We start from the raw sequence: 7,500 nt of genomic DNA on the forward strand, positions 1-7,500 counted from the left end.
TTAAGCCGCACGCTCCACTCCTGGTGGTGCCCTTCCGTCAATTCCTTTAAGTTTCAGCTTTGCAACCATACTTCCCGCGGAACCCAAATACTTTGGTTTCCCGGAAGCTGCCCGCCGAGTCATTTGAGTAACTCAGGCGGATCGCTGGTTGGCATCGTTTATGGTTAGAACTAGGGCGGTATCTGATCGCCTTCGAACCTCTAACTTTCGTTCTTGATCAATGAAAACATTCTTGGCAAATGCTTTCGCAGTAGTTCGTCTTGCGACGGTCCAAGAATTTCACCTCTAGCGCCGCAATACGAATGCCCCCGTCTGTCCCTCTTAATCATTATCCTGTATTCCAAAAACCAAGAGAACAGAAACAGGATTTTGTTCTATTATTCCATGCACTGTTATTCAGGCGAATCGCCTGCGTTGAGCACTCTAATTTTTTCAAAGTAAACGCGCCGGCCAAAGCAAGGCACCTGATGAAGGGAACCAAGCCACGACAGGCATGATGTTCAGCACGGGCCGTAACGTGGTGTCCACGCACTTCCCGCCTGTAACTGAGATCCAACTACGAGCGTTTTAACCGCAGCAACTTTAGTATACGCTATTGGAGCTGGAATTAGCGCGGCTGCTGGCACCATACTTGCCCTCCAATGGATCCTCGTTAAAGGATTTAGAGTGTACTCATTTCAATTACGGGGCCTCAAAAGAGTCCCGTATTGTTATTTTTCGTCACTACCTCCCCGTGCCGGGAGTGGGTAATTTGCGCGCCTGCTGCCTTCCTTGGATGTGGTAGCCGTTTCTCAGGCTCCCTCTCCGGAATCGAACCCTGATTCTCCGTTACCCGTAACAACCATGGTAGGCGCATAACCTACCATCGACAGTTGATAAGGCAGACACTTGAAAGAAACGTCGCCGGCTCGTGGCCGTGCGATCAGCACAAAGTTATCCAGAGTCACCACACAAAACGGACCGAAGCCCGATTGATCTTGGTCTAATAAAAGCACCCGTCGCCCCGAGGGGCTTCGGGCTCACTGCATGTATTAGCTCTAGAATTGCCACAGTTATCCAAGTAGGAAGAAACGATCTAAGGAACCATAACTGATTTAATGAGCCATTCGCGGTTTCGCCTTGTTTCGGCATGTACTTAGACATGCATGGCTTAATCTTTGAGACAAGCATATGACTACTGGCAGGATCAACCAGGTAATCTTTTCGTGGTGGGTCGCCCAAAACCCTACCAACGCGCGGACGCGGGGCCACCGTCAGGCGCCCCTTACGAACCGCAAACACACACAACGCTTAGGAATTACTTCCAAATCCAAGAAGAAATGAAGCACGTTCGAGCGCGCAGCCGGAATATCCCCGACCGAGGTCGGTACCGACGCGGCAAGAAGCGCATAAATTTCTTTCTCGTCGTAGCAACAGAAAGTCGTACGCCAAAAAAATCATTGACGACGCCTTCGCAGCGTTGCCGAGCTTTCAGGTCCCTTGAGGACGCGAGGACGCACCCCGGCCTTCGGTCAGAACGCACTCGTCATTTCACACCGTTCGGTTGGCGCGGACGCTCCGAAACACCCTCCTCTCGCATTCGTTTTCAAGACACAGGTGCACCCGAGAACCGACCCCAACGGCAGACGCCAGAGATCGCAGGTACCTTGCTGTAACGACCATGCGGCGGAGGCAGCGGCCGAGACGGCGGCGAAAGGCGTCGGCGACGTCGTCAGACGACGCTCGCACCAATCGAACGCTCGACAGACCCCACCTCCACATAATAGCACCGATAAGTATAAAGAAGATCCTTCAAGAGCATTCTGTACATAGTTTGTGGTTATCAGTTTCGGTGACTGACTGACTGACTTACTGACTTACTGTCTCTCACTTATGTGGCTCCTCGTTATTCAGTATCATTTATTTGTCCTTTCTTTCTTATTTTTTTCCCCTCTCTCTCTCCTTATATATATATATATATATATATATATATATATATACATATATATATATATATATATATATATATGTATGTATGTATGTTTGTGTGTATATATATATATATATAAATGTTCTTTTTTTCCTGTCTGCCTCTATATATACATACATACGTACATACATCCTACCCCTATAAAAAAAAATTATTTCTCGCTTTTTATTAAAAACGTGCTGACCCCTGCTTGACTCTGATTACTTCTTTTCGACTTTCAGTTCATGTTAACATGGTCAACAGAAAGTTTATCGACTTTGTTATTACAAAGTAAACCAATATTTACACGGGGCGTTTCATGCGTTTTGAATTGTGTCAGAGCCGAACAATGAGCGCTATAGTAAGTGAGATTGTCACTGCTTTTAATCCGAATGCTCGCGGTATCGCGCGTGTTTACGGCAGGCTTCATAATAGGCAATTTTCTTTCTTTACACTACTCTTCTTTGCTCACTTCATTGTTTCTACCATTGGTTTCGTTTGGAAGGCCCCGCCACTTAGTTTCCGACAAAGTCCTCTCAAGGAACGAAGTGAGAAGCACGGGATTAACAAAAGAAAAAGATGCGTGTTTTCTAGCGGTTACCCGTGTCGCTTTGCGACACGGGCTTTCTGGCGCTTTCAACTGGGCGAGAGCCGAACAATTTACCCTACTGCACTTGCGACGGGCAGCGCTTTCAAACGGAATACTGGAAATCTCGCTTACTCTTCTGGCAAGTTTGATAGGAGACAAATATTATTCTTTTCACGCGAATTGTTCGCTCTATTTCTAATCTCTCTCTTCCGTGTCCTTGGCATGGAACGCCCGCTTCGTCTCCCACAAAGTACTTCCGAGGAATCAAGTGCAAATCACGCGACTTTAAAATGTGCGTGTTTTCTAGCGGTTACCCGTGTCGCGAGGCGACACGGGCTTTCTGGCGCTTTCAACTGGGCGAGAGCCGAACACTGTACACTACTGCACTTGCGACGGGCAGCGCTTTCAAACGGAATACTGGAAATCTCGCTTACTTTTATGGCACGTTTGATAGGAGACAAATATTATTCTTTTCACGCGAATTGTTCGCTCTATTTCTAATCTCTCTCTTCCGTGTCCTTGGCATGGAACGCCAGCTTCGTCTCCCACAAAGTACTTCCGAGGAATCAAGTGCAAATAGCGCGACTTTAAAATGTGCGTGTTTTCTAGCGGTTACCCGTGTCGCGAGGCGACACGGGCTTTCTGGCGCTTTCAACTGGGCGAGAGGCGAACACTGTACACTACTGCACTTGCGACGGGCAGCGCTTTCAAACGGAATACTGGAAATCTCGCTTACTTTTATGGCACGTTTGATAGGAGACAAATATTATTCTTTTCACGCGAATTGTTCGCTCTATTTCTAATCTCTCTCTTCCGTGTCCTTGGCATGGAACGCCCGCTTCGTCTCCCACAAAGTACTTCCGAGGAATCAAGTGCAAATCACGCGACTTTAAAATGTGCGTGTTTTCTAGCGGTTACCCGTGTCGCGAGGCGACACGGGCTTTCTGGCGCTTTCAACTGGGCGAGAGCCGAACACTGTACACTACTGAACTTGCGACGGGCAGCGCTTTCAAACGGAATACTGGAAATCTCGCTTACTTTTCTGGCAAGTTTGATAGGAGACAAATATTATTCTTTTCACGCGAATTGTTCGCTCTATTTCTAATCTCTCTCTTCCGTGTCCTTGGCATGGAACGCCCGCTTCGTCTCCCACAAAGTACTTCCGAGGAATCAAGTGCAAATCACGCGACTTTAAAATGTGCGTGTTTTCTAGCGGTTACCCGTGTCGCGAGGCGACACGGGCTTTCTGGCGCTTTCAACTGGGCGAGAGCCGAACACTGTACATTACTGCACTTGCCATGAACAACGCTTTCAAACAGAATACCGGAGATGTCGCGTGCTTTACTGCCAAGCTCAATAAGAGACGAATTTCTTTCTTTTCACGGGAATTATTCCCTCTATTTCTAATCTCGCTCTTTCGTTTCATTCGGAAGGAACGCGCGCTTAGTTAGCCGCAAAGCAGTCTGAATTAATCACGTGCAAAGTACAGAATTTTACAATATATAGTGTTTTTACCGGTTGACCGCGTCAGAAAGCGTACCTTTCCGACGAGGTCTGCGTCGCTTTGACGTGAGCGGGAGCAACGCGATTTGGGCTAGTGCACGCGAGATTGGCAGCGCTTCCAATTCCAGTACTGTAGATATTGCGTGCATTTTTTACACGCTTGAGGATGTGGGATTTTCTTTCTTGTGACGTGACCCGTTTGTCAAATTGTGTCTCGCTTTTTGGTATCGTTTAAGAAGCCCGTCCGCAAACAATCATAAAAAAGAAAAAAAAAAGAAATTAGTAAAGAAAGACGCCCATACCTTTTTGTTGCTCTTTCTTTTATTATCTGCGCACGATTTTAATTTGTGTAAGTTTTGTTTACCGTCCCGACTACGTAGGCGTTCGTACATGCCCGTCCTCGCGCCTCGAATTGTGTGCGAGCGAAATCAATCTCCCCAAGCTAGCTTCAGAAATTGCTCGAAAATCGAACGTGAGGAAAGCCAGAGATACGTGATTTTCACAGGTCGTGCAAGATTAATCCATAAATTGCGATATTGGTATATATATATATATATATATATATATATATATATATACATACATACATACACATACATGATTTCTGCGACAAATAGGAAGACAAAAAGACCATGTTCAAGCATAATATAGGAACATTGACACTTTGCACACACAAGGGAGGTCAAATGGCAGGTTTTTCTTCCTTGTGCAGGAAACTTTATTGCAATGTCAGAAGGGAAGTTCCACTCTAGAATTGTGTGCTCAATAAAGGAGGAAAGGAAATGCACTTGAAAACCTTCACAGTTAAAGTAAGAAAACATTTCGAAACGACAGTTTGTTTTCTTGCAGGGAGGAGAAGAGGGGAGAGAGGAAGGGAGGGAGGGAGGGAGGGAGGGAGGGAGGGAGGGAGGGAGGGAGGGAGGGAAGGAAGGAAGGAAGGGGGGGGTGCCATGCACGGTGAAGACCAGAGTGTCGAACCGAAAACCGAAGCGAACGAAAAACCGGAACCGAGGAGTTCGGGGTTTCAGCCGAACCGAAACTGACCCGCCAACTTGGAACTGTACGGAAGAAAATATAACTGTCTATTAGTCTGACGATGAATAGAAGTACAAGGGTGTACGGCAGGGATAGCTGAAAAAAAAAAAAGGCTCTATGGACTTGGAGCGGCAGCCCAAAGTCGATGACGACGAAAAGAAAGCACACAGTTTCGGAAAACAGGCGGTAAGAAAGCGACAAATTAAGTAGCCGTCATGTCGAGTTGATTGCTTAGCTCTATTTAAGATGAAGGAAGCACAATTGATGCTTACTTGCTAAATTGAATCAACCATTATCTTGTAAAGAAAAAAAACCTTAAATGCCAATCACCTGTATTTTAGGCCACCCAACAGACTGATAACTTTTAAATTCAGGCTAAAATATAACACAAAAAAAAACAAGGCAAGACAGATATGTATGTAGCTTGTCATTTACTGCTCCATCAAATTTAAATAAAGCAATTTATTTCTCGGCACCTGAAAATAAGCGAACCCTACAAATCAATGGAAAGATACCCGTTTGCACTCTTGAAATAGTGCCTATTGCGAAAAGAAGCACCAGGTAAATATAATATCACTTTAGCTTCTTCTTTTTCTTTTTAATACGGTACGCTGTTGGTTCATCTTAGTAAAATATATAAAATAGCGCAAAAAAGACGAGGACAAGGAGTATACAGGACAGGCACTCACTTTCAACTAGTTTTATCCAGGAAAAGTAAACATACATATATAGCTTTTATTCACGATAAGTGCCGAGGGCAGCCGGGAAGGCGGCAATAGCCCCGGATGGTTTGATCGTGCTGGGAGACACCAGCATCCCAGCTCAAATATCTTATGCCCTTAAGAATATGTGCTGCTTTGCCTGTCGTGTGTATATACATGTTCACTTTTCCTGAATGAAATTAGTTCAACATCAGCGCCTGTCCTGTATACCTCTTGTTCTTCTATTTGTTGTGCTATTTTAATGTCCTACATTACTTTTGTGCTCCCGCAAATCGAAGCAAACCAATAAAAAATTCGGTTCGACACTCTGGTGGAAACTAAAAGCTTAGAAAGAAAGAGGAAAAAAAGAAAAAGGAAAACATTTCTACAATAATGATAAGCAGGAGGAGGAGGAGGAGAACAAGAAGGCTAATAATGTGGAAAAAAAAGACACGACCCAAATAAATCAATACAAAGGATGGTATAAGTCATGCATACTTACCACATGTAAAATTAATTAAAAAAAATTAGAAAAAAAATGTGTATTTATATATATATATAGATATATATATAGATATATATATATATATTTTTTTTTTCTTTTATCCAGAGGCTTTGGCGCATGCACAGCACTGCACTGCACTGCACTGCACTGCACTGCACAACACAACACAACGAGAGACTTTCCACAAACACACCACTGCGTACGAGGACACGACCACGTAGAGCTGCACGAAAACAAGCGCCGTAACTTAATAAAAAAAATTAAAAAAAATCCTTTCACTGGACGGACGGCACAAGAACGGAAACTGCTCAAAGAGCACACACACACACGACACATAATAATGAATTAATAAGGGGCACAAGTAGAACCTAGTTGGGCGATACGTAGGACACGGCACCCACACCAGAGGCCTTGCACAAGCACAGCACTGAGCACTGAGCAGCAGGTCACAGGACAGAAATGACGTCCACGCTGAGTAGGCCGAAGGCAGGGAATTACGGACGCACGCGAGGTCACCCACAGGCACTTTCACCGGAACCACGCCACAACACCACGCTGCAGAGCGCGCACTGCAAAGCGAAACCATGCGTTCACCTTCGGAAAGCACGGAGGGCGGGCGGCACAGAGAAGCAAAAAGACGTCAAAAGCACATCGCGATGAAGCGGCGGCGAATGAACACTACTCACTGGTGGAAATGGATATCTCCTCAAGCGAAAACATGCAATGACCACGCATGGTTTAAGATGCACGTGGGAGACGCGCACACTTTCAGAAACCAGGTACGCCAACGCACGCGGGCAATAAGACGGACAAAACGCGTCGAAAATACATCGCGTGCAAGCAGCGCCGACTGCATACTACTCACGGTTGCAAAGGTTTCTTACAAGTTTGCACTCCAGAATCTTAACGCGTTGGAAAGCGTCCGAGCTCACCAAGAACTATCACTCCGCAGGAACAACGCAAAGCAAAAGCAAAAAAAAAAAATTATAATAAAAAAAAATGTAGGAGACCGCTAGATAGATGAAAACGCCGTCATACTTTGTAAACAGAATTTGGAAAATAAGTAGCGCCGCCAGGTGGTCGGCGCCCAAATAGATGCGGAGGCGCGCCTAAATTGTTTAAATATTTGCTGTTTATATGACGAGACGACGTAATGTAAAATCAAATCAATTAATTTAAACAAAAAGTAAAAACTAAAAAAAAAAATTAAAAAAAAATG

At 45.0% G+C, this 7,500-nt stretch overlaps 1 non-coding gene across 1 annotated transcript in view; it reads right to left on the reverse strand.

The window, feature by feature from the left end:
- The window catches only part of LOC120849714, a 1,816-nt gene extending 619 nt beyond the window's left edge, over positions 1-1,197 (reverse strand). Inside the window, exon 1 of the ribosomal RNA XR_005717981.1 lies at positions 1-1,197. This exon is cut by the window's left edge and continues 619 nt beyond it. This is a non-coding gene — a ribosomal RNA (small subunit ribosomal RNA).
- Positions 1,198-7,500: the final 6,303 nt, after the last annotated feature.

Source organism: Ixodes scapularis, unplaced genomic scaffold (assembly GCF_016920785.2).
Source record: "Ixodes scapularis isolate PalLabHiFi unplaced genomic scaffold, ASM1692078v2 PGA_scaffold1__304_contigs__length_218370807, whole genome shotgun sequence".
NCBI lineage: Eukaryota > Metazoa > Arthropoda > Arachnida > Ixodida > Ixodidae > Ixodes > Ixodes scapularis.